The 27,684-nt window shown below is 41.8% G+C and overlaps 1 protein-coding gene across 1 annotated transcript in view; it reads left to right on the forward strand.

Annotated features, from left to right (window-relative positions):
- Positions 1–20,327: 20,327 nt before the first annotated feature.
- Positions 20,328–27,684, forward strand: part of REPS2 (RALBP1 associated Eps domain containing 2) — a 183,111-nt gene continuing 175,754 nt past the window's right edge. Inside the window, exons 1-2 of the mRNA XM_006157965.3 lie at positions 20,328–20,348; positions 20,545–20,668. The gene's annotated coding sequence lies outside the window, so the exon portion shown is untranslated. The remainder of the gene's footprint in view (positions 20,349–20,544; positions 20,669–27,684) is intronic.

Genomic DNA, 27,684 nt, shown 5'->3' on the forward strand with positions numbered 1-27,684 from the left:
TTACATTCCACAAGATGTTATTATTTCACGAAGGTATAAATAAAAATAGTGACATCATCAAATACTGGTTAGGTTGTAGAGAAACTGGATTATTCATACTTTGCTGATGAGAATGTAAAGTGGTACAGCTTCTCTGGAAAACAATTTGGCAGTGTTTTAGAAACGCTTAACATATGGGCCAGCCTATGGGTTGGTGGTCAAGGAGCTGGATCTCACGTAGCCAATGCTCGGTTTGAGTCTCAGACCCAGTGGCTTGAAAAACACATGAGGCAAGTGTGCGTGTGTACCCAAAATCTCAAAAGGGAGGGATGGGGGAGTACGGATTTCCTCCTCTCTCTGTCTCTGTCTTTTTCTAGAGAGTGAATGCATCCTCTGGCAAATTCAGGAAACTAAAACCTAAAACATGCAACTACACATATGACTCACCAGTTGCACTCCTGGGCATTTATTCCAGAGAAATGAAAATTTATGTTCATACAGAAATTGGTACATGAGTGTTTATAGCAACCCTATTCATAAAAGCCTACAACTGAAAACCACACAGAAGTCCTCCAGTGGGTAATGATTAGACAGACTGGTACATCTATAGCATGGAATACTATCCAGCGATTAAAAGGAGTGAACTAATCATGCACACAGCAACCTGGATGGCTTGCCAGAGAATTACGCTTGGTGAGAAAAGCCAATCCTGAACAGTTACTACTCTATGATTCTATTTAGATAACAGTTTTTAAATAACAGAATTATAGGAATGGAGAACTGATTAGTGGTTGCCAGGCACTGTGGAGGCAGGGGCAAGAGGGAAGGGGAAGCTATCTATGTAAGGGCATCCAAAGAAAGGGACACTCTTTTAAATTGTTAGTGGGATTGTAAATTGGCATAGACACTATGGTAAACACTATGGAGGGGCCTCAGAAAATGAAAAATAGAACGGCTGTTGATCCAGCAATCCTATTGCCAGGCATATATATGAGAGAATGGTACTCAGTATTTTGAAGAGGTGTCTGCACTCAATGTTTATTGCAGCCCTGTTAACAAGAGCCAAGATATGGAATCAACTTCAGTGTCCATCAAAAATCAATGGATAAAGACAGTGTGGTATACGGTGAAATATTATTCAGCCATTAAAAAGAAGAAAACTCTTCATTCAAGGCAGTATAGATGAGCCTGGATGACATTATGTTAAGTGAAATAAGCCAGGTACAGAAGGAGAAAAATCACATGTTCTTACTAGATGTGGAAACAACAACAACAAAATGGCCTAATGGAAGTAGAGAGTCGCGTAGTGGTTACTAGAGGCTGAGAATGGTGAGAGGAAGAGGGGATAAGTTTTGGTGAATGGGTACAAAGTTACAAATAGATAAGAGAAATAAGTTCTAGTGTTCTATAGTATAGTAGGGTGACCATAGTTAGCAATGTATTGTAAATTTCAGAATAGCTAAAAAAGAAGGGTTTGAATGTTCACAACATGATAAATGTTTGAGGTGATGATTATCCTGATTTAATCATTACACATTGTATACATTTTTCAGAAAAATCACACTACCCCTTAAATATGAATTGGATGGCAATTAAAAATAAAATAAAATAGAGCATAATGAGGAAGGGAGAGTAGTAAACAACATGCTTTGAAACTGCAGGACTTAATGCCATGGACCCTGACATGACATTTGGGCAGTTGTGCTAAACACAGCTCTCATGTAGCGGCATGGGTGACCAAAGGAGTTAATCGTCAGTGGTAATTCCAGAATGTCTGTATGGGAGGGCTTTGGGTGGCAGTCTAGTTGGAACTACCTTTACATTTTGGGCAGACTGTTCTTACTTAGATTATATGTTAAAATAAAATAAAATATTCAATTCAACAGGGAGGAACAAGTAGGTTGGGGACACAGGGATTTTTAGGGCAGTGAAATTATTCTGATACTACAGTGGTGGATATATGTCATTATATATTTGTCAAAACTCACAGACCAAAAGAGAACTCGAATGTAAACTGTGAATGTGGGTGATCATGGTGTGTCGACATAGTTTCATTGATTACAGCAAATGTACCACATAGGTTGACAGTGCAGGAGACTATATCTGTATGGGTACAAGGGGTATATGGAAAGTCTCTGTACTGTCTGTTCAATTTTATTGTGACTCTAAAACTGCTCTAAAAATAAAGCCAATTTAAGAAAAATAAATGAAAAAGGGCATCACATGGAATCCTTGTAGTAATGGGGATGTTCTCTATCTTGACCGCATCAATGTCAGTAGTTTGGTTATGGCATTGTACTATACTTTTGCAAGATATAGTTACTGTTGGGATAAACTGGATAAAATGTACATAGGAGCTCTATCATTTTTTACAACGGCATGTGAAACTCTATCTCAAAATTAAAAGTTTAAAAATGTTAAAAAAAAGAATCAGAAAACAGGAAATAAAAGGGTTAGAATCAGAAGATCACAAATACTCACAAGAGATGGGTGTGATTGCCAGATGTGGTGTGTGTGGAGGAGTGGGGTCTGGGAAAGGACATTTGGAGGAGGGATATGGAGACAGAGCATTGCCGGGGCGGGGAGGTAATGGTGTTATCTGTTGAAGATATTTTGATCAACTAGATTGGGGAGAAATGTTCACGTATTGAACTGTTCACTTCGTAAGTTAAATAATGTGATCGAATGTAAAATAAATAAAGTTAAAAAAAGACAAAAAATAAAAGAAGATCACAAATACTAAATAATGTAGCACTTTTGTATTTGGTGGTGTTCTAATGTCCTGGCTGAGTTTTCTTATGAAATGGAGCTGTGTAGGTCCATGCATGTCCCTATCCAGAGGGGGTCAACTATATAGAATAATTTTTTTCTCAAGTGCTTCTAATTTGGAATGCTCTTCACTATGTATACTTTGTGTCTTGCTTCTGTTTTTTTTTTCTTTTCCTTTTTTTTTTGTAGACACACAACTAAGTTTCTTCATCTCAGTTCCAAGGTCTTTTTTTCCAAGCACAGCTGACTTTTATGATCTCATTTTTGCAGTACGTTTTCACCTATGGGCCCAAGTATCTGAACACTAGACTTGATTTTCCCAAGTGATTTTTTTCTTTCCTGTGTGATAGAGATTTCTAGTTGTCTCCTTATGCTCATTCCCTTCTTCTCCTTTGCAGTAGAGACTCCAGTTTTGAGGTAGGCACGTGGCCACCCAGGAAAAGATTGCACTCCCCAGATTTCATGGGAGCTAGGTGGAGTCTTGACCATGTATGAACCTTCTATTTTCATTAAATCACAAAATAAACTGAGCTCTCAATTTGTTTTAATAAACACCTGGTGAATAGGTAAAGTCAAACACTTTATTATAAAAGCTGTGTGTTTGGGGTTGAATTGAGTCTCTCAATAAGATGCGTTGAAATCCTAATCCTTAGTACCTTAGAATGGGATCTTACTTGGAAATAGGCCTTTTAGATGTGATCAAGTTAAGATGAGGCCTTACTGGAAAAGAGATGGCCTCTAATCCAATATAACTAGTGTTCTTACAAGAAGATGATCATGTGAAGACACAGACACACGCAGAGGAAGCCATACGAAGATGAAGATTGGAGTAATGGATCTAGAAGCCAAGGAATGCCTAGGGCTGCAAGAAGCTAGGAGAGAGGCCTGGAACAGATTCTCTCTGAGCCCTCAGAAGGAAACAGCCTTGCTCACAACTTGATTTTGGATTTCTAGCCTCTAAACCATGACACAGTAAATAACCTTCCTGTTGTTTTAAGCCACTGAGTTTGTGATACTTTGTTATAGCATCCCTGGGAAGCGCATATGCCTTGTTCTAAAAATTCATTATGGTCTGAATGTTTGTATCCTCCCCAAACTCATCTGTTGAAACCTAATCTTTGATAAAATCTTATTAAGAGGTGGGGCCTTTAAGAGTTGATTAGGTCACGAGGGAGGAGCTCTTATGAGTGAGATTATTGGCCTATAAAGGAAGCCTGAGGGAGCTTGTTTGCCCCTTCCACTGTATGAAGACACAGCAAGAAAGTGCCATCTATGAGACAGAGAGTGAGCCTGTGTTTGTTGGCACCTTGGTTTTCAATTTCTCAGATTCTAGAACTGTGAGAAATAAATTTTCATTGTTTATCAATTATGCAGTCTTAAGGTATTTTGTTGTAGCAGCCTGAATGAAATAAGACATGAGGTATTTAAAGACAATGGGTTGAACATGTAGAAGCTTCTTAATCTGAGTCTTGAGACATTTGGACTATTCTTTTTTTTTTTCCTGGAAAATCTCACTGTTCCAAACATAGACATTCTTCATTGCTCCAAAGCTATTCCAACTTCTTTATGCTTTTATTGCTGATTTGATGTGCTAGAATGCCAGCCAAAGTATAAGGTGAATGGTAGATGCAAGGACTGAGTGGTTTCTATGGAGACTTATTACAGGAGCCCTTCCTTTTTCAGTTCAACAGTTGTCAGGGAAGCATCTAGTTTCAATTTGTGGGGACTGCCAATTTGGGTGGTTCTTAGAAAGGGATTTGGCTAAACCTCTTTAAGAGTCTAATAAACAAATTCAGAGCAGAATTTTTCTTAGATTCCCTTAAAGTTGTATTAATTTTTCTGTAATTTAGGGGTAGATGTTAACTAGTTCTCTGAAGTGGTTCAACTATTTGTTCTTATGTGGAAAATGTTTTTGAGTTTGGGGGAGGAAATCTGAGGTTCAGAGAGAGGACAAAGCCAGAGCGCTGGTGTCACTTGTCACATGACTCTGGTCCTGCTCTTTAGCTCTACAGTAGGGGGGATCCAAGGGACCTGCCACGTACAGAACTGTTTCCAGACTGCAGAGTTTGCTGACTCGGCATCATGTGTCTGTTGCTTCTAGTTAACTATTGTTGAATCAGTGACCGGAGTTAGTGGCGGGGGAAGGGAAAGGGGTTTTTCTGTAATTTAGGGGTAGATGTTAACTAGTTCTCTGAAGTGGTTCAACTATTTGTTCTTATGTGGAAAATGTTTTTGAGTTTGGGGGAGGAAATCTGAGGTTCAGAGAGAGGACAAAGCCAGAGCGCTGGTGTCACTTGTCACATGACTCTGGTCCTGCTCTTTAGCTCTACAGTAGGGGGGATCCAAGGGACCTGCCACGTACAGAACTGTTTCCAGACTGCAGAGTTTGCTGACTCGGCATCATGTGTCTGTTGCTTCTAGTTAACTATTGTTGAATCAGTGACCGGAGTTAGTGGCGGTTAATGGAAATGGTGGTAAGAGCACAGATTCTAAGTACAAGCAATTCTAAAAAATGGGAATTTCCTTGGGTTATCTCTGTTGTGACAGCTTCCCCATTGTGGTCTTTATCAAACAGGTATGGTTGATTGCAAAATGCCCACAATGCTTTGCAACTCTTATCATCAAGAGGTGGAGTCTATTTCCTCATCCTTAGGCTCTTGGCAGGCCTTGTGACTTGGTTTGATTGTAGAATAAAGTGGAAGTGACTCTGTGCAGGTTTCGAACTTAGGTTTCTTGTTGCTTTGGGAACTGTGCCACCATGTGAAAAAGCCTGGGCTGGCCTGCTGAAGGAAGAGAGACCATGTGGAGGGAAATGGAGGCAGAAGTGTAAGTAGCCTGCACGTGAGATCAGCACTGCCTGGTCTTGATTAGTGTAATTGCTCCAATTGCTGACTCCTAGAATTATGAAGTAAATAAATGTTGTTTTAAGGTATTTGGGGAGGTTGTTTCACAGCAGTAGATAATTGATACAGCCAAGTTTGGAATCTCTTGAACGATCAAGGCTCACCTTTGCCCTGTCCTCTATAACACCCAGGATTCTTAGTAACACGGTTTGTTAGTAATAGAAATGGCCCGTGTCTAATTTAAGCACAAAAAGAGTTGGTTAGGATATTGGGCAGCTCTATCTTTCTCCAGGAAAGCTGGGGACAAGGTTTAAGAAATGCACAGCTAGGGGCAGCACAGCCAGAACTCCAGGCAGATCTCAGGACAGAATTGGCTCAGTGAGGATGCTGGTACTGTAGCTGCTGAATATTGGATGCCTCCTCCTACACTGCCACCAGTGTCTGCACTGGACGTCAGTGTGGGGCTGCCCTGGGACTGAATGTGGCCGCTGTTACCAGAAAATGATCAACTACTATTCCCGCTGCTTTGCAGCTTTTGCTACCGATTCAGATGCCTGTGTGGGTGGTGTCTGGCCAAGCTTAGGTCTCGGGACCATACCCTGGTTGAGAAAAAATTAGTAAAGCAAGGATCTGACATTTTTTAGCTTATTTAGCTGAAAGCAGGTGGAAAATATCATGAACACTGGCAAGGGGTTCTAACACTGGGCAGCCAAAAGAAAGATGGCAGATGTTCACTAGTTTCTATTCTGAACTTTGGCTAGCTCACTCAGTTGGTTACAGCACAGTTACGATGAAGCCAGATTTGTGGTTTATTCCTCGATTTTGCCGAGAGAAAATACTGTTTTCAAGCTGTACCCTTTATACCTGCTTCCTTTCTCATGCATGTGTGCTGATGGCCATCTGGAAAGCTGGGAACCAATGGGACTTAACTTGCATGTCTATCTGGCGGCCCAGGTACAAATAGTTTGTGTCTTTTAGTTGGTGGACCCAGAGAGACTCCATTCACTGCCATAGTGTGCCACCTAAGAGAACTGAATGAATAGTATCTCATGAACCCAAGGGACTGGCTAATTGTGTAGTGAATTTGGTTCATGTAACAATTATACTATAAATCGTTGGCCAGTAAGATATTTCAATTCAAGTGGTTTCTCATTTTTCAGAATTTCTTTAATAACTTCTTTGAACCTGAAATTTCTTTTTTTCTTTTTTAGAGAGATTTTTGCTGTAAGATATGTGTGCTTTCCAGAGAGACAGAGAGAGAGACAGATAAAAAGTGAGAAATCACCCCCCCGGGGGGGGGGAGGAACAGCCACACTGCAAACCCTTCTCCTCCATTCTCCTCTTGGGATTTTGGGCACATGTGCACACATGCCTGGCGTGAGGTGTTTTTTATTTTCTTTTAATTTTGGAGAGGTTTTTGCCATAGGGCGCGTGCGCTCGCCAGCCAGCCAGAGAGAGACAGAGAGACAGAAAGCGAGAAATCACCCCCCCGGGGGGGGGTGGTCACGCCACAATCCCTTCTCCTCCATTCTCCTCTCGGGATCTTGGGCATGCATGCACACGCGCCCAGCGTGAGTTTTAAGCCACCGGGTCCGGGACACGAACTGCGGTCGACTACATGGAAGTCCAGCGACATAGCCATTATGCTAACTGCTGGTGCCATGCCCGGTGTGAGTATTAAGCCACTGAGTATAGGACTCAAATTCTGGTCAACCACGTGGGAGTCCAGTGGTATAACCATTATGCCATCTGCTGGTCCTGAACCCTGAATTTTTTATTTGCAAATCCATCCATACAGGATTAGTTTAAATATGAGAAATAATACATATAAAGAGAAAAGCACAATGACTAGCGGGTGCATAGTAAGTGTTTGATATTGACAATTTTTCTCAACCCTCTTAGATAAACACATCTCACTCAGATTATAAACCCTTGGAGGATAGGGATTGCTGTTTCTGTGTTGAATGTCTCCCACTTGTTAAATCTCTAAGCATCATATATGAGAGGTAACTGTGTTTGGGATAGAACATCTTGGGAGCAATCAGAACCTAGATCTAAGCTCACCCATTATGGTGGGGTTGTCAATTTTGGGGTGGGTGTGTAGATTGTATCAGATCAGGCAATGTAAAGTCTATCCAGGCAGATGGAACGGTGTCTACAGGTGATTTGAGGTAGGAGAGAGGAGACCAACCTGGGTCCAAGGGATGTCCTTCCTGGCAAGCACAACTTGATGGTAAGAGACCTAAGAGCAGGGGTATCAGGGAGTTGTGAGCAGGCAGCTGGGGGTGATGTGCAGGACCAGGACAGACAGACGGGAGCAAGGCCAAGCCATAAAGTGGTGAGTATCTAGACAGAAAAGAGGAAAGCACGAGGGAAGAGGATGCATATGGATAACTGGAACATAGAAAAGGGAATTGGTCATGGAAAGAGGTCAGTCTGGTCAATATAATATCACCAGTATGTTCTGATAGGACCAATAGCAAGATAGGCTTGGGATTTAGTTCTGGCTAGTTGGTCCATAGCCCTTTCAGTCTATCTCGATTTGCCATGATGATGCAGGGGGCCTGGGTGTGCTGATTGTCATGAGACCCCACCGTGGGAAGAACAGTCATAGGCAGGAGGGAAGAAGGGCCCTTCTCCAGCTTTACTGCCCCGGAATAGCTAGCTTTGAATGGGGTCAGAGTAGTCAGAGGGAGGCTGCCAGAGTTTCAGGGAGGCGAGAGGTACTTTTGTTAATTTAGCAATAGCATAAAGTCTTCCTTGGGAACTTGAGAAAGAAACCAAATTAATGAAGTTAGATTGCCTGCCTGCTCTACCCAGAATGGATTTCTGGTATGAGTTTAGCTCTATTTTAGAGGGTTCCAATCTATTTGTGATTTGGCTTCAAGAATGAGAACTGTAGTGTGACCTGAGACCCAACTTTCATTCATTCATTCCCTCGGTAAGTATGTTGAGGGTCTGTGGGTAACACACTGATGCTCCCCTTACCTGACCTGTACTGGCTTGCTCTATTAATCACACAGAGGCACCAGTTTCTCCAAAACTGAAATGTGTATGAGTGTGCATGTGTGGGTATATGTATATACATAAATGTGTGAATATTAAATATTGAATACTTAAAATACTAACTATTCTACACCAAAATAAACACATTTATAAAAACACCAAATAACCCTGACCTGTAATTTTATTTTTGAAAAGTACTAAAAATGTCAATAAATGAATTGTCTACAAAGCTAATCCTTTGGCTGGTTAGATAAGTCTGAGTTGTGAGAGCCAGTAAAAGCTTTATATAATTCTGGCAGTGCCTTTGTGTTCACCTGAGATTTCTCTGCCTCCAGCTGTACAAAAATCCTGTGATATGTGGAGCCTTGAAACCTGGGCCAGAATCAGAAAACTAATTTTCTTTTGTAATCTGAGCTGTAATTGCATTTTAATTCAGTTCTACTGTCAAGATTGCTTTTGTTTGTGTGTGTGTGTCTTTCTCTGCGTGTATGTGTGTGCGCGCACGCGTGTATCTTTCCTTCAGCTCATTAATTCCTGGCATTTAAGTCAGTGTTTGAAAGCACACAATCTGGCCTCAGCAAATGTTAGCCCTTGCTGTGGAGTCTACTTTTCTTTCCCCCTACACCGGTGGGGGAGGATACTTCCTTTGTGGCTCAGTGGTTCACCCCATTGCCCTCTCCCCTTCTCTTCACCCTTGAGTTGTTAGAGCCTGGTTTCTCCCCTGGTCGGTGCCAGACCCAAGGAACTCTTGCCCTATAGTGATGCATGCCTGCATGTGTGCAGCCAGCTGGACAGCTTGGAAAGCTGTGGCATTGGCTTTCCAAAGAAGGTCTAGTCTACAAAATGGTCCTAAAAGATCATTGTCATCAAATGCCATCACTACCTATAATTCTCATTCCAAAAACCAATCTAGGTATGTAATAAAAACTTGTGGAATCACTGTATCAAGCCTACATATGTCAGCCCGTTGTGCAAGAACCTCTATTCCTACTTCTAATGAATTTAACACTGATTATCACAGACTTCTGCCAGCTCTCTAATAGCGGAGGAGAAAATGCACCGTGGGAGTCAGGGGCATGATTAAAGCAGCTAGCTCAACTGTAGAATTTCTTTGACTTCTCTTTAAGAACCACTTTTTTTTTTTTCCCTCTTTGACTTTGCTTGCATGGAATCAGCTGATCATAAAAAGACTTATCTGAGATTCTGTTTCTTGCTATGCTATGATCAGGCAGTGTCTCTGATCCTTTCAGATTTCAAAATTTGAGGCCAACAGATGGCGTAGGGGTTAAGGTGTTGTACTCCCACATGGCTGAGCATGGTTTGAGTCCTGGATCTGGTGGCTTGAGATTCATTCTGTGTGTGGGTGTGGTGTGTGTGCGCACATGCCCAAAATCCCAGGAAGAGAATGGAGGAGAAGGGATTGCGGCATGGCCATCCCCCTGGAGAGGGGCTTATTTCTCACTTGCCCTCTCACTGTCTCTCTCCAGCGAGTGCATACATCCTATGGCACAAATCTTAGAAAAAGAAAAAACTTCAAACTTTTAATATGAATAGGTTGCTGGTCTCATAATTCACTATGAAAAGGTACAAATCGCCATACGTGATGGTTCTCTTTGTGCTGTGAACAATTAAAACCTAGTAGAAAAAATTTTGTTTATTCTGTGAACCTTCCTAGTTGGAATCCTCTGGGATAGGTGCTGTGGGGATGCAAAGATGACTTTAAAAATGCAGGACTTACCCTCAAGAGACTTACATAACCTTGGGAGGGAGGGGCTGGAGCAAGTGCACTTGATCAGTGCCAGAGGGAGAAGTTGAAACCACACTTCTAGATTTCAACCATGGAGTCTCCTTTCATAGAATGTTTGGCTCTGGAAAAAGCTTGTGCTCTATCTAGTTTGACTGCTTCATTCCAGTAGATAAGACCTGAGACCAAGGGAGGTCAGAGGCCTCCCTTATGGTCAAAGCTAGACAATACTACCTTTGGCAAAGATAACTAGTTTCTTAAATGTATTTCTTTCATGAGTAAGTGAGAGAGCATGAGAGTCTTGATGTTATGACCCACACCTAGCCTTCAGCCAGCTCTGGATCATATACTCAGGGAGGTCTCCAGACACTAACCATGACCTCCCCGTGTGAGTCAGCCTTGCACAGCATTGTGTTTTACCACTGCACCACCATCTAGTCCCTGATAACACTTTAAAACAAACAAAAAAATAAAGCAAGCTACAGCCTCGTCCTGTGTTGGCAATAGAGAGGAAAGAGCACTGTGTTTGTAACTGAAATCTGGGCTCGATGAGTGAGGAGCCTTGAAGCTTGGTCCAGCTTGGACATTTTCTTTTGAAATTATGCTTAGATGAGAGAGAAATAGTTCTGGGGTACGTCTATGATATACCTTGCTGAAACAGAGTTGGGCTGTGTTTCTTTCCAACCTTTCTAAATTTGCTTTTAAATAGATAATACATCCATATAATTCAAAATCAAAAAGATACAAAATGGTGTACAGTAAACTTTTCCTATCCCCTGTGCCCTTGACATTCAATTTTCATCCCTGGAGGCAGCTAGCAGCCAGTTTTGTGAGCTTCAACTTCCAGAGATAGTTCATGAACATATAAATAAAAGCATCTATATTCAACACCCTTTAAAAATAAGTGCTACCTACTATACCAATTGCTGTTCATCTTTCTCTTTTTTCACACTTTAACTTGATAATATTTCCATATCAGTATATAAAGAGCTTCCTCATTCTTTATTAGTTGGTGGCTTTGTTTGGAAGCCTGGAGGAACAGGCTAGCATCCAACTTGGCAAAATTGAAGCCCCAAGTCACACTCAATACTAGTATGAAGCGGAAGTCATCTGTGTTGTTGCTCCAGTGGGTAGCAGACACCAGGGATTCAACTTGCCTACAGCAGCTTCTCCCTCCATTCTTGCACCAGAAAGGCAAACTTGCAGCTGCATCTGCAAAAATAGAAGCTCCTGAGCAGGGCCTCATTCCTTACATTTCTCACTTCTAAAGTAGACTTTCATGTGGATGTTGTCTGATTAGTAGAGCCTATGTGGCATGTTTGCATTTTAGCTGCAAGGGAGTCGAAATTTGATTCTTAACTTTTAAGCTTAAAATTAGCTTACAAGTTTGTAATATGTCAATTTTTTTGGAAGGGGTTTTTGCTATAGGGTGTGTGTGCTCGTCAGAAAGACAGAGAGAGACAGAGAGACAGAAATCACCCCCCAGGGAGGATGTCCACACCACAATCCCTTCTCCTCCATTCTCCTCTCGGGCTCTTGGGCATGCATGCACATGCGCCTGATGTGAGTTTACACCACCGGGTCCAGAACTCAAACTGCGGTCCACTACCTGTGAGTCCAGTGACGTAGCCATTATGCCAACTGCTGGTCCCTGTGATATGTGAAATTTTTCCAAGTAGAGAAAGGATTTTAAAAGATGAAAGGCAGTCACAGATATGACCAATATCTGCTAGAGCTACGTAGAATGTAATTAATATCTTAGATGAGGGACTACTAGGTGCCCCCCAACCCATTGGAGATCTTTTATCACGTCTTCAAAACATCACAAATAGGGCCAGCATCATAGCCTACTGGTTAAGGGAGCCAGAATCCACATGACCAAATGCAGTTTCAATACCAGCGCTGGAGGTTTGAAAACACTGTGTGTATGTGTTTGTGTGCATGTGTGTGCACACACACATGTGCCCAAAATCCCAATAGGATGGAGAAATGGAAGTAAATGGGGTGCCTCTCCTTCTCTCTCTGGAGAGTGCATGTGTTTTCTGGTAATTAAAAAAAAAAACATGAATAGGTCTTAGAAATAATTCGGCATTTTGTTTCTGTAGCTGGGGAACTCAGATCTTATTCTTCAGCCTACTGAACTGTTCCTTTTTCAGAGACATAAAAAACATCCAAAATTGGTCTAGTAGCCTTATTTTAACTGTTGACATACACCTAAGGTCACTCTGTACAGTCTCATCTAAGACAGGTCAGAAAACATTTAGAGGAGCTCTTTGCTGCATCTGAGAGAATGAAGCTCATTTTCAGTAATCAGACTGTCGACATTCTAGAGAATCTTGACATTACCATTAAGGTCACACTGTTATAGTCAAGGGCCCCAGAGGAACCCTGCAGAGGACTTTGATTACATCAATGTAAAACTCCATTTCCTTGGAAAGGACTCAGATCTTATTCTTAATGGTAATGTCAGCATACTCTAGAATGTTGTGACCTTAATGGTAATGTCAAGATTCTCTAGAATGTCGATAGTCTGATTACTGAAAATGAACTTCATTCTCTCAGATGCAGCAAAGAGCTCCTCTAAATGTTTTCTGACCTGTCTTAGATGAGACTGTACTGAGTGACCTTAGGTGTATGTCAATTTCATTTATATAAAATAGAAGATAAATTTCTAGAAGTAGAATTGCTAGATCAAAAGACAGATTGTAGGGCTGTCCCATGACCAAGTGATTATAGGAGCCAGATCTCACATGACTGACCATGGTTTAAATCCTAGCCCCAGTGGCTAGAGAAACACATGTTGGGCATGTGTGCATGCGTCTCCCAAATCCCGCCAGGAAAGAGAAATGGAGAAGGAATTGCTGTGTAACCATGCACCATTGGAGGCACCCCCGTTGAGGCATGTTTATGCTGCAATTCCCTCTTTCCATCTTTCTCAATCTCTTTCTTTGGTGAGAACATATGTTCTCTGGCAATAAAAAAAGTTTCAAAAGATTGATTGTAGTGCTTATGGGTATTGCCAAATGGTTCCTGGGTGTTAGTATTATTTTGATCTGTGCTTCTACTAGCACATACGAGTTCCTTTTTTTTTTTTTTTTAAGGCAGCAGGGTAGGCTGGGTCTTCCCTGCTACTAGGGTGAGTTTGGGCCTTGTGCCAAGAATGCCGACAAACTGGATCTGTATCTGCCCATGCAGCCTGTATTAAGCATCTGGGCTGGATTTGGCCCACAATTTATTATAGACTTTATAGCCCTAAATTAAATAGCATCTTGGGGGATCTAAAAGATAATGTAGCTTCCAAAATTGATTTTCAACCTGGGAATAGCTTGCATGTTGGGAGATCTAGAATCATTACGTGTTCACAGACGCATAAAGACGTTTAAGAAAATGGTTCTGAAATTTTATAACACCTTTCTCTTTAAAAATAAAAGCAAAATTTTATTTTTAGTATGTGAATTATTGCATAGATTTTGCTCATATTTAACACATGACATCCAGTTGTTCCAGTTGGTTGCTGTGGAAGTTTATGGTAATGTAAGAAGCCTCTGTTTGAAAGCTTCCAAAAATTTAAACAAATATATATAAATAGGTAAAAAAAAAATGAGGGCTGAAAAAGAGGATGAATACTTGTGTATTCTTCTAATGGAAGTGTTCACTCTCTAAGTTGGCATTCGCAGCTTATTAGTTCAAGCAAATATCATTTCTGCATGGCTGCCGAGCATATATGAAAGCATATAAAGTATAGCTCAGGGAGGCAGCATGTTTTCAAACAGGGTTTGGGAATTTTTTCTGTAAAGGGCCAGTTGGTAAATATTTTTGGCTTTGTGGACCAAGAGGCACAATCAAGGATGTTACATAGGTACTTCTATGCCAAGAGAGAAAGCAAACTTCCACAAACTTCTTATTGACAAAATTCAAAATATGCTATAAGTACTTTTTTTCTTTCATGAACTTCTTATTGACAAGATTCAAAATACACTCATAAGCTTTTTTCTTTTCTTTTCTTTCTTTTTTCTTTCTTTTTTTTTTTTTTTGGATAATACAGGTCTACTTTTTAGAAGAATGGAATTCTTATTTTGAGGATAACATTTTGTTGAAAGTTAGTGTTTCTGAGCTAGGCCAGTAGCCTAGCTACTAGTTAAGGGAGCTAGATCCCATATGGCTGATTGCAGTTTGGATCCCAGTTTCAGTGACTTGAAAAACATGCTGGGCACATGGATACATGCCCCAAATCCTGTCAGGGTGGCAAAATGAAGGAGAAGGGGGAACCAGCAGTTGACGTAATGGCTATGTCACTGGTCTCCCATGTAGTCAACTGAGGTTTGAGTCCCGGACCTGGTGGCTTAAAACTCATGCCAGATGCATGTGCGTGTGTGCCCAAGATCCCGAGAGGAGAATGGAGAAGAAGAGATTGCGGTGTGGCCATCCCCCCGGGGGGGCAATTTCTCACTTGCTGTATCTCTGTCTCTCTTTCTGGTGAGCGCACGTGCCCTATAGCAAAAACTTCTCAAAAAAAATGATGGAGAAGGGATGTGGTATGATTACTGCATACTGGGGCATGTTTCTTCCATCTTTCTCTGTCTGTCTGTCTTTGGTAAGTGTGCACACTCTTGCCAGATAAAACAAGTTAGAGTTCTCTATTTTTAAATTGATTGCAAATGTTCACCTGTAAAAATCATTTTCAGCTCATAGCCCATATAAGACCAGGCAGTGGGTCGGATTTGACCCAAAGAACAATAGTTTTCAAGCACCTGTGGAACGGAAAGACCGTGAGCTTTGGAGCTAAGCACATGTTGAATTGAGTATTGGCTCTGAATTTGACCTTGAACATATATCACTTAACTTTCTGAGTTGTTTGTTTATAAACTGGGTAATGACACCTATCTCATAAAATAAATATCCTCCTCCTTATAACTTTGCATTAGGAGTCTTATCCTGTAGATGCTGATAGGATTTAGCTAGACTTCTTAGAATTAGTATTTAACAGTTTTAAAAGATGAGTTTTCAGGAGATGGAACACTCAACATGGTCTTAAAATGCAAAAAGAAAAGAAAATCCAGTTTGGGACCAATAGGTGGCATGGAAGTTAAAGTCCTAGGTTCTCATATTAGAGACCATGGTTAGAGTCCTGAACCCAGTGGCATGACCGTACTCCTGCTGGGTGTGTGTGTGTGTGCATGCCCAAAATCCTGAGAGAAGAATGAAGGAGAAAGGGTTGTGGTAAGGCCATCCCCCTGGGGGTAATCTCTCTTTGGTGAGTATGATTGCACTATAGAAAAAAACTGAAAAAAAATTCAACTTAATAGGCCATTTTCTATATAATTGAGGAAGTGTGAGCGTGAACCAAATGTTATATGATAGTCTTGTGTTAGTGTTGATTTGCTCAGGTGTGGTGATGATGGTGTGGTGTGGTCCAGAGAACATCTGTCTTCTTAGGTGAAGAATGAAGTACTTAAGGATTGTATCTCATGAGGTATATCTGTAACCTATTTTTCAGGTAGTTTGGCAAAATGGGAGGGGACGAGGGAGTGTGTGTGTGTGTGTGTGTGTGTGTGTGCGTGTGTAGAATAGGTTTGTTTGTTTGTTTTTCAGTGCTGCTCATTTCTTGGCATAGTGCTGAGCACAGTGCTTTTGCTGAGGAGGCACCCAGTATATATTTTTTTAGCTAATAAGTACTTTAAGATATTAGTAGGATTCTGTGTCTGAAATCGCACCTAAGCACTGTATGTCTGTCTTTAGCAGTATGGTTTGGCTTAGGCAGATACTCTACTACCTGTTGTTGGATAATTGGATATGAAAGTTCATGTTGTGTTGAGTGGCTAAGCTGGGTTCCTCTGGACTGAAAGTCTCTCTTGAATGTTTGAAAGCCATCAGTGAGTGGGAAAGGAAAATCCAGCATGAATATGGTGTGACCTGCCTCTTTGGCTGTTTCCTGAAAGCCTGAGGTACCGTTTGTAAGCATGCACTTCCAATTCTCTTCTGTATTTCTGTTTTGAGTGTGCCCACATGGGGCTGACACCTCTTGGGGGTGTGTTGAGTAGAAGGAGGTGCATCTCTGGAGTGCTGAGTGAGAGGCTGGTCACAATGAGGTATTCTGGTCCTGGAGACTAAAGGCCAGGATAAAGGATGGTGGATGCCTTTCCTCATGCTTAGACTCTAACCAGTACCCTCCTAGCTGGGCAGGGAGGGAAGAGAGAAGTTAGTCTCTAATATTCTTGTAAGAACTCTTATGGATTTGTGGTATGAGATGACCAAAGCCAATTTAGCATCTATTTGCAAAATAGATTTACAAGATGAGAGAAGGAAGACTTATTTTGCTTCTACAGGCTGTGAAAACTAATGAGTTCAACCAACAATTATTGTGCAGCTGTGTATAGCAAGCATGGTATAGTAAAGTGAGTCCTGAAGAATACAGGTGTTAAAAATACAGTCTTGCTTTGTGCTGGGCACTTGGACATAGGAGGGTAGGAGATGGGGTACAGTGGAGACAATGACTAAATCCCCATTGTGTTGTATTACAAGGCTAGTAATGTGATAGAAAGCTAGTAAAAAGTATATGGGGATGCAGAAAACTTGCCATATGGAATTGCCTAAGGTTTCAAAGGCAAGGTAGGTCTCGTGGTGACTCAAACAATGAGCTTGGCAGGCCAGGAAGCAGTGAACCATTGGCTTCCAGGCAAAGGGCACAGCAAGTGCCCAGAGGTCTGAATGGACCTTGGTGTCCAGAGACTGATTAGCATCTGGCTGGCTAAAGCTTTAATTAGCCGCAGGGTCGGGAGGAGAAAGACATAAGATCATGGAAAGGTAGTTTAAGACAGATAGAAGGGTCACAAGAACCATGCTCAGTAGTTCAGTTTTTACAGGAAGGGAATGAGGAGCGCTGGAAGCCATTTGGGATGTGTGTGTGGGAGGGATAACCTGGTTTTCTTAAGAGGTGGTGGAGGGAATGCAGAGGCTAGTATTGAAGGTGTGTGACTCAGGGGACAGAACTTGAAGGAGTCGAGATAACTAAGTGAGAGGGAGAATGGAAAATAGGGATGCTCTTGGAGAACTCTCCCAGCCCCTCCCATCAAGAAGTTTAAAAAATTTGAAATCGGGACCAGCAGTTAGCGTAATGGCTATGTCGCTGGACTCCCATGTAGTTGACCGTGGTACGAGTCCCAGACCTGGTGGCTTAAACTCACGCCGGGCGTGTGTGCGTTCGTGCCCAAGATCCTGAGAGGAGAAGGGATTGTGGCGTGGCCACCCTCCCTGGGGGGTGATTTCTTGCTTTCTGTCTCTCTGTCTGGCGAGCACACACGCCCTATAGCAAAAACCTCTCCAAAAAAAAAAAAAAATTGAAATCTATCTAAGGAAGTCTTTAAAAATACTTGAAAGAGAAAAGCTTACTCAAGTCTTTGAATAGTTCTGAAAATTTATTACATTTCAGCTGGGAAAGAAAGTATTATTTCAGGCAAACGGGAACATGTGTGGACTGGCTACCTCGCACAGTCACTTAGTCTTACAGAGTGAGGTAGGAGGGAAGCTATTTTAGTGGCCTTCAGCCTCCTTCCAGAACTTTGTCCTGGTTCCTCCCAATGGTCGGTGCATTTTTTTTCTTTTTGGTTTGTATCCAGCATCCCAGCAGTTTAATGTACATCTGTAAGCTGTAAGGAAGTGGATTTCATCCATGCCCTTTTCTTCCCATCTTGCCTTCCAGCTGAGTAAACAAACACTAGTCCATAGGTTCTTATTCTGTGTTAGGAATTTGCACGATGTGTAACCTAAGATGGATCCAGCTGAGAGGGTCACAGTTTTGGAGTTGAGGCTAAAGAAGAAGAGTGGAATCTTTGTATTTTTCTTTATTTTGAGAACAGCTTGGTGACTCGGATTGTTTTTTGCTAGAGGGCATGTGCTCTGGAGAATTCCAGGGAGAGAGAAAGAGAGACAGAAAGAAAGTGAGAAAGTATTCCCCATGGGGCATGGTCATGCTACAATCCATTTTCATCCATCTCTTCTTCCTTTTGGGGTTTTGAGTACACACACATATGTGCTTGGTGAGTTTCTCAAACTACTGGATCCAGGACTTGAACCTCACAGCCATGTGGGATCTGGCTGCCTTACCCACCAGGCCACAGAGCTGGTCCAGGACTATTTTTTTTTTAACTATGAGAACAAGGATGTGTATGGGGAGGAGGGAGATGTTTTTGATAGGGTCTCCCCATTGCAGTTCTCTGCCCTAGCCTCCCAGTTAGCTGAGATTATAGGCACCCACTACTCTGCTCAGCCTGTTCACGTTGGTCCAGAATCCGAACCTAAGCCTCCCCTGGGGCCCCAGTTTTGTGCAATGAGGCCCTACCACTTACACCAGTGTGCTGAACCAGTGACTTGGGCTCTTTGGAGGATTGATTATATAAAATACCTTCTGTTAATTGAGTACCAGAGATGAACCACCATTATATTTTCTTTAGATGTTATTAAAAACATTTCTACCCATAATTTAGAGCTTTTCCATGGAGAATTTAAACTTAGAACACTTTGAACCTCGATGAACCAAAAAAACCTTGCAAAATTAACCTGTATTTTTGGATTGAGAAATCCCAGGCTTATGAAGCTCCATATGTAAGTTCCAAAGGCTTATAATTATTCTCTCTTCTTTGAGGCTTGAATATTTCAGAGTTCTTGGCATGTCTGTCAGAGGTTTGCTGTACAAAAATCCAGGAAAGTGACTTATGAGCTGAATTTACTGAAGTGTATATATTCTACTTTGGCTCCAAAGCAGTGATTCTAGTGGTGTATGGGACTGAAGGACAGAATCCAAAGTAAATAAGGTGGTTTAGTAATGTCGGATTTAGGTGTTAGTCTTAAAGTACCATAACAAATGTTTTACTAGCAGTTTCACTTACCTCTTGTAAAGAGCTTTCTCAGTTCGATTGTGGTAGTTATGGTAAAGGAATAACTGAAAGTTAACCTGGTACTAAATTAACATGGACTAGAATATAGTTGTCAAATTCTTCACATACCAAGGATTATACATTTATTAATATTGGGACTTATTCTGTAAGACAACTATATGTTGGAACTACACTGATGGTTTTTTATTTTTTGGTCTATGTATAGCTTAGTCTATACCTTGAGATATGTAATTTGTATATGCACAATAAGGGATATATTATAAAACTTAGTTACATTTTATTTTTGAGGGTAGGTTTCATGCACTTGATTGAAAATGTATTGACTGCTTTTTGGGTGCCTGTCCTCATGCTAGGAGATGAATAGAAGTTGCTTCCTGCTCTCAAAGAGAAGACATTTTAATTGGAGGTTGAGAAAAACAGATAATGATAATGTAGTGTGATAGTGTTAAACTAGAAATGAAAAAATCTTGAATATGGGGGAATTTCAAAAGTACAAGAATAGTGGAGTGAACCTTCATGAACCTATGACTGAACTTCAATAATTATTAACTCTTGGTTATGCTTTTTTCACCCTTCCTCCTTTTATTTTGAAATAAATCCAAGACAACGCATGATGGGATGGCCATTGATAGACATTTGGATAGAGTGCTTTGCAAATACACAGGGAAAATAAACTACCAGGGGCCTTGGGAAGAAGCTTCAAATAAGAAGTCACGTTTGCATTCAATCTAGGTGGGGAGGAGAATATTCTAGTTCTAGGTGACAAGATAGGAAGCAACAATGGCTGTGGTGTCTTGAAAATATTTCTGTGTGTAGTACACATCTTTCTGTTCTTCTGAAATGGGAACCCAAGATGTAATTTCAATGATTGGAGAATGATTTTGCCTGAGAACTATGTAAAAATAATAATTCACTTTTAATTTGGATAAACTAGGAAAGTTCATTTATAGTGGTAATGACTAATCTCTTTTTACCCAGCTGACTTTCTAGACTTTGCACGTTAGAATCCTCCCCAGAGAAAGTCACTCTCCTTTGTAAGCCATCCTTTGCCACTTTTATTTTTATCTCTGAAAGAGGAGGGATAATCAGTTACTCACTCTTGAAATGCCTTGAGTAGGTAGAACTTTCTGATCTATGTTAAAAACCCCCCTGTGAACTGGAGGAAATAGTAACAGACCAGTGTGTACACATCGGTTCCCAAGGGACTTTCTAGCTCTGCTGTGCAACCCTCCAGGTTTCACCATGTGTCTTGTGTCATTTTCCTGTCATGAAATTGAGTTCTCAGCATCATTTTTCCTATCTGTTTCAGATCACAGAACTGTGTGGTGCAAAGCGGGTTGGTTATTTTGGTCCAACACAGTTTTACGTTGCCCTGAAGTTAATTGCCGCAGCACAGTCTGGCCTCCCTGTGCGGATAGAGAATATTAAATGTGGTAAGTATCTCACGTTTACACATTTTCTTGTTTGTGACAGGTTTCTTGTTTACGAGAACCATTTTTAGTGGGTTTAAGATCCATTCTTTAAGCTTTTGTGGAATTTCTCATGGTTTCCTCCAACTCCTCTGTAAGATGTAATAAAACTTCGCAGGTATCTTAATTTCTTTCTATTTTTAAATGGAGAAAAACATTCAGAGTGACCTGGGATTAGTTCCTTTTAACCAACTTGCAGTTTGAACAAAATAGATTATGTTCTTAGCAGGAAGTGATTGGGGTAGGAATTCTAGAGTCTGTGCACTTCGGGCATCCACCGTGTCATTTAAGATGCTGTTAGCAATGAGGGGCTGAGTGTCAGGGTAGCTTGAGTGGAACTGTCCCTATTCTTTCTCTCCCATCCCTGCCAGTCAAATCAGGTATGCTCACCCTTTACCTCCCAGTTCAAGTTGTTCTGATAACTGCTAAATGCTTTGGGGCTACCCACGTTTTGCTAGAATGAATTTATGTTCTCAAAGTTCTGACTGAACATTTTCTTATCTTGCCATCTTTGCCCTCAACTCACTATATGCTTGAGCACTGTCCACAACTTAAACCAAAACAAAGCTCCCAATTATTAGATTATACCTACTGCCTCAGAATTGATTTTAAAATCTGTGTGAAGAAGATGGTTATTGGAGGGATGCGCTGAGGTCCTTTGATAGTTCACTACGGTACAAATTACTTTCCCATGTCCACGCAGCTCTACAGGGACTTTATTCCTTTTTCTCATTTTGAGATGAAAAACAAAATCACTCAACCGTTCATGCCTGTGCTGCCAAAGGCTCTGAACCATCTAAGTGGATTCGGGATTTTCGGTCAGTCCGTGGAGACCATGCAGGACAATCCAGAGAGCTGAGAAGATTGCCGTAGCTGGCTGCAGGAGCAAAGCCCTTCGCGCTAAGCCTCAGGGGGCCACAATTGTGGTGCTAATCTTTGTGGAGGGCTTAGCGTGTGCCAGGTACTGTCTCCTCTAATCCTCGCAACACCCTACTAAATTAGGTACTTGTGTCAGTTTGCATTGCTTAGGAGGAGCTGTGATGGCAATAGCAAACACCACCAGTCTCAGCGCTTCAACCAGACAGAGGTTTATTTCCCATGTGGCAGTAGGTCAGAGTGAGCCTCCAAGGAAGCTGCCCTCCGCGTGGTGGCTCTGTGATCCTGGCTGCTTTATCCTTTGGCATCTCCAATATAGCACCTGCTCCCACAATTGACAAGATGGGGAGAGTTTCTCACCCTAAGAGTTACATGCTTTGACTTGGACGGGACTCATGTTACTGCTGCTCATGGTGCATTGGCCAGATCTTATCACGTGGATCTACTTCACTGGAGAGCAGACTGGGGGGAACACAGCTCCCTCGTGTGCCTACTAGGGGAGATGAACTATTGATAGTTCCTGCGGAACACTGCAAGTCTCTGTGGTGCTGTTATTGTCCCTGTATTATAGATGTGGAAATTGAAATTTAGGGAGGTCTAGTGACATGCCTAAGGACACAGGGTTAGTAGTTTGGAGTGAGGACTTCCACCTCCAGTTCCAGGCTCTTAATTGCTATGCAAAATAGCCTCTTTTTGATTCTTCTTTCTTAATAAATGTAAGGTAATGGGATGAACAGGTGGTGTAATGGTTACGTTGCTAGACTCCCATACAGTTGATCATGGTTCATGTCTTGGACCTGGTGGCTTAAAGCTCATGTCAGGTGTGTGTACATGCATGCCCAAAATCCTGAGAGGAGAATGGAGGAGAAGGGATTGCTGCATGGCCATCACCCTGGGGGGGGATTTCTTAATTTCTATCTCTCTGTCTCTCCAATGAGCACACGTGCCCTATAGCAATAAAATCTCTATCTAAAAAAATAAATTAGAGACCAGCAGTTGGCATAGTGGCTATGTCGCTGGACTCTCATGTAGTCAACCACAGTTCAAGTCCTGGACCCGGTGGCTTAAACTCATGCCGGGCGTGTGTGCGTGTGTGCCCAAGATCCTGAGAGGAGAATGGAGGAGAAGGGATTGCGGCATGGCCATTCCTCCTGGGGTGGTGACTTCTGCCTTTTTGTCTCTCTCTATCTTTCTGGTGAGCACACACGCCCTATAGCAAAAACAAAAACAAAAACAAAAAACCCTCTCCCCCTGAAAGATAAATAAAAAAAAAAAGTAAGGTACTGGGTACTGATTGTAATCTGTAACAGAATATTTCTGAATGGGAAAAATACTGGACCAAAAAGCATCCCTTGGTGTTACAGAATTTGGTTCTTTGAATTAGGTTTCTTGATGAAGCATTATTTCATTGGCAGGCTAGGTGCTGATACAAGACATCACTACTTTGGTCATCATTTGTTTTGATTAATCGAAAGTTATATCATATTGAATTTGTGTTTGTGTAGGCATTGAGTTTGTATTGTGCTGTAAGGACCCATTAAGCTTTATTGTAGTATCTTCCAACTTTATCTTCTGGAAAAGTTAGATTTTCTTTGTTGAATACAAGAATAAACTTCTGACATTTTTGTTGCTTGTTTTAAGTTATACTTAAGTGTTTATTACACTTGTGCCCAGATCTACACTGATTTCCCAAGTACGTGGAAAGGGTTACTGAAGTTATCACTTGGGTAAAGATGAACACTTTTTCACAAATATAAGGCTTTCTCAGTTGTATTTTATAAACACTGATGTTTCCTTTACCTCTGGGGGTCTGAGTATATCCAGAGTTAGTTCTGAGTTTTCTCCTCTCATTTGAAGATTTATTGAATAAAGGTTATTTGTAGTCAGCATATGTTGAGTAAGAATAAGGACAAGACTGGACCAAACTTTGAGCTGCCACATAGAATTTTCCAGTTTCTGACTTGAAATCCATTAATTTAATGCTTGATGACATGAACCTTGAAGGCCAAAGAGAATGCTCTGTGAAGACCTAATCCCAAAGGCTGTGGTACCCTTGTCACACACAGGGAGTCACACCCATGGATACCTTTATTTCATGAATGACACACAATTGTGTGTATGTGTACATGTTAACCTCTAACTCCCAGTCATTCCCATTTCAGTAGGCGCTGCCATCATCTACAGCTGCTCAAGCCAGGGACCCAGAAGTCATCCTGGATTCCTCCTTTTCCCTCATTCCCAAATACAGTCTGTCAGAAATCCTGGCAGTGAAGTTCCATTCTCACTGCCCATTGCCTCCATTTCTTTGTCCCTCCTAGACCAGGCCACCTTCAGCCACTCACCTGACTACCTGATTTGGTCATTGGTTCCCTGGCCGCTTCTCTTCTCTGATCTCTCTTCACACTTCAGAAAGATTGATATTTTAAAAATATATATCAGATAAGTTCATCCTCTTCCTTAAACCCTTAGTAAAAAATTCCAAGTCCCTACACTGATCCGTGAGGTCCTGCATAATGTAGTCTCTGCTTACTTTTCCTCTTCTCCAGCCTTTCTCTCTTGCTTGCTAGCTGCCTCCCAGGCTCACTGGCCTTCTTGCCATTTCTGGGTGTTCTCTTTCCTACCACAGGGCAATACGCCCTCGCTATCATGAGGTCTTAGCTTCCGAGGGGTCTGTTCTTTCTTTCTGCTTCCCATGACTGGCCCCCTCTCATCCCTCAAGGTTCAGAGACTGTCCCCACCAACCTACCTGATGTGGGTCCTGTCAGATTAATTCACTGATAAAGAGACCAGCATATGGTTAAACTGGCTTAAGAAAGTATAGACACTCAGAAGTATTTATAGTCATGGAAAGAAAGAATGCTGGAAGAGTATAGCTAAAGGATGTACAAGACTGATTAATGCCCTACGGGGAAAAAAGGTGCAACTTCACTGCTGTGTTCTTTTCTAAGATGAAATTCATTTGCATTGCTATCAAACAATAATTATTTGTTAGTTAGTAGCTTGCACAAGCCAGTATCTACTCCTTCAGAATTCTAAGTGCCTAATCAAGAGCAGACGGTACATATCCTTAGGAAGTTAGGCACTCCTGGAGTGGGCCCATTGAGTATGCTTCTGTTTGACAGTCCCTTCCCTACTTTGTTCCCTCTCAGCATCTGTTCCTTCTGGCACTGATTGGAGTTTGTGAATATTTCCGATGGGTTTGTCTCTCTTTTTTTGTCTGCCTTTCTCATGGCCTGTAAGCTTACCTAAGGGGAAGGGAAGAGGACCTGGTAACCCCCTGCACTGTGGGGCATTGCAGGAGTTCTTTGCATAGTGGATGAATGAATGAATAAAGAGAGATATGTCTTTACAAAAGAATTTTTTTTTTTTGGAGATTTTTGCTATAGGGCATCCTCACTTACCAGACACACACACACACACACACACACACACACACAGAACGTGAGAAATCACCACCCATGGGGGATGGCCATGCCACAGTCCCTTCTCCTCCACTCTTCTCTTGGGATTTTGGGCACGTACACACACACGCCCAGTGTGTTTTTCAAGCTGCTGGGTCTGGGACTTGAACTGTGGAGTCAGGTATGGGGGATCCAGCCATCTACTGGCCCCAAAGAGATAAATGTTTATGTGTTAGGAGGGCATCTTCATGTTCTATTACTCTAAGCCAAAACAACTGGAATTCAGATTCACCAGGAACTTCTGAGGGCTTTTACAGAAGACACCCTGATCTGCCTATCATCTTTCTCAGGCCCTGGCTCCCAGTTTTATCTATACCTAAGACTCAACTGGAGAGCTAAACACAAAATAAGAAATACAGGTGCCTGGCTCTCTCTCCAAAAATTCTCATTTCTGGGGTCCAGCCTGAGCATCAGGATTTTTAAGAGCTCTCAGGTGATTCTTATATGGAACCAGGGTTGGAAATGACTTTTCATGAAAGCTGCATCAAACATTTTCTTTAAAAAAATTTTTTTTGGAGAGTTTTCTTTTCTTTTCTTTTCTTTTTTTTTTTGCTATAGGGTGCATGTGATTGTCAGAAAGACAGAAAGAGAGAGAGACAGAGAGACAGAGAGACAGAAAGCAAGAAATCACCCCCCAGGGTGATGGCCATGCTGCAATCCCTTCTCCTCCATTCTCCTCTTGGGATCTTGGGCACGCACGCACACATGCCCGGCTTGAGTTTATGCATTTTCAAGAGCTTTGCTTAAACTATGAGTGTGAGAGGTGCTCAGAGGGCATAAGTTAGGGGGAGCATGCTTACTGTCAGGGTTTGGCAAGTGTTGACTCTGCATTTACACACCCCCGAGAGCAAGTGCCTTCTTAAATATTGGCACTAAGCATCTCTCTAGCTTCATCCTTGTTGGAGCTGAGATTAAGCAGGTGGCGAGACAGTTTATTTGGAAGGCAGAAGGAAGGGGGCTGAAAATGGAGGACCAGTTCAGAATGCCTGATGAGGAGACCAGGTGGCAAACATTTGGCCTGGGAGGGTTACTGGTCTTCTTTCTGGGGCTGGACTTGAATGCATGTGAGGACTGAGAGGAGGCTGAGCAGGATCTAGAGCAGGGTCCCTGACCCTTTTAGTTTCATGAGCTCCTCTGGCAGGCTGCAGCATATGGGCCTATACTCAGAATACTGTTTTCAGTGCACACAAAGACATAGGACTATAAAGGAAACCAGTGAAATTGAAGTAGTCACCAAGATGCTTAAAAGAAATCGTTGTGTAGCAATATATATGTATATGCTTCTTTCTTAATGCATTCAGCCAAACGTCTAATAGTGATTGCAATAACTACCATCCTTTCAAAGTAGTAATGAGCGTAAAAGCAATACTTAAAGCTGTCTCCAACTATAAGTGACATAAAAATACCTGACTTGGTGGGTGACAAAGTTACACATGTTGCTAATGACACTACAGGGATTTCGTACATTTACAGTTGAAAAAAAAATCCTAAGTCTTAGTTAAGGCAGAAGAAATAAAGATCTAATTTTTTCAAAATCCAAGGTGACAGGCCCCTTGATTTCTTTTCAATAGCGCTTCAGGGCGTCTCTGAACATCGATAGTGCAATGGTGTGATTTATGTAGTCTCTAGGGCTCTGTCCCCCAAACAGGTTTGTGGTCAGGTGGCATTCTGGGACAGTTTGTAGTAGGAGAGAGAATTAGGACAGAAGAGTGAGTTATTTATAAAACTAAATGTATTCAATTCCAAGATTCTTTTTTTCATTCTTCTTGCTCAGTGTCCTTTTGGGAAATTGATAATGGGCAACAGATTGAGGTAACTCTTTTTAAAATTTTTTTTTTCATTTTTTGCTGTATGGCATGTGCACTTGCCAGGGAGAGACAGAAAGAAAGAGAAAGAGAGAGAAAGTGAGAAATCATCCTCCGGGGGTGGCCACTCAATAGTCCCTTCTCCTCGATTCTCCTCTTGAGGTTTCAGGCTTACATGTACCTGGGACTGGCATGGTTTTCAAGCCATTGGGTCCAGGACCTGAACCACAGAATTGGCCACGTGGGATCCAACCACCTGCTGGTTCTAGGCTACCTGCTGGCCCTAGGGTAAAATTCTTGACAAAATAAAATGTTGGCAACTTTATGTTGGCCTTCTTTGTATTTTAGGGAATGAGTTTACTGTTCCATAAAATCCCAAATTTCTGAACCATGGTTATAGTCACAAGTCTCCCACCAAGGTGTTAAGTTACGTAAACCATTCAACTCTTCATGGCTCCTCACCTCTCAAACGGTAGTGCCCAACCTATGTGATTTTGTCCCTTCAGGCAAGGTGTGGAGACATTTTTGGATGTCACAACTGTAGAGGGCGTGCTATGGGCAGCTAGCAGGCATCTAGTGGCATCTGGATGTAGCTAAACCTCCTTTAGTGTACAGGACAGGACCTCCTCTCCCCAAAATAAAATTGCCCCACCTGGGATGTCAGTAGTGCTGGACCTGAAAAAGCCTTCTAGAAAATAAGTATCAAGACTCTCTGTGCTGGTAGGGACTCTATCCTGATGCCGCTCTTTCCGGGCTCTAGTTTTCAGATCATGTGAGAGAGGTAGAAGGATTTTGTGACAATGAGTCCTTTTCCTGTAGTTTCCATGGCTATTTTTCC

This window comes from Tupaia chinensis, unplaced genomic scaffold, assembly GCF_000334495.1.
Source record: "Tupaia chinensis unplaced genomic scaffold, TupChi_1.0 Scaffold000567_1, whole genome shotgun sequence".
NCBI lineage: Eukaryota > Metazoa > Chordata > Mammalia > Scandentia > Tupaiidae > Tupaia > Tupaia belangeri.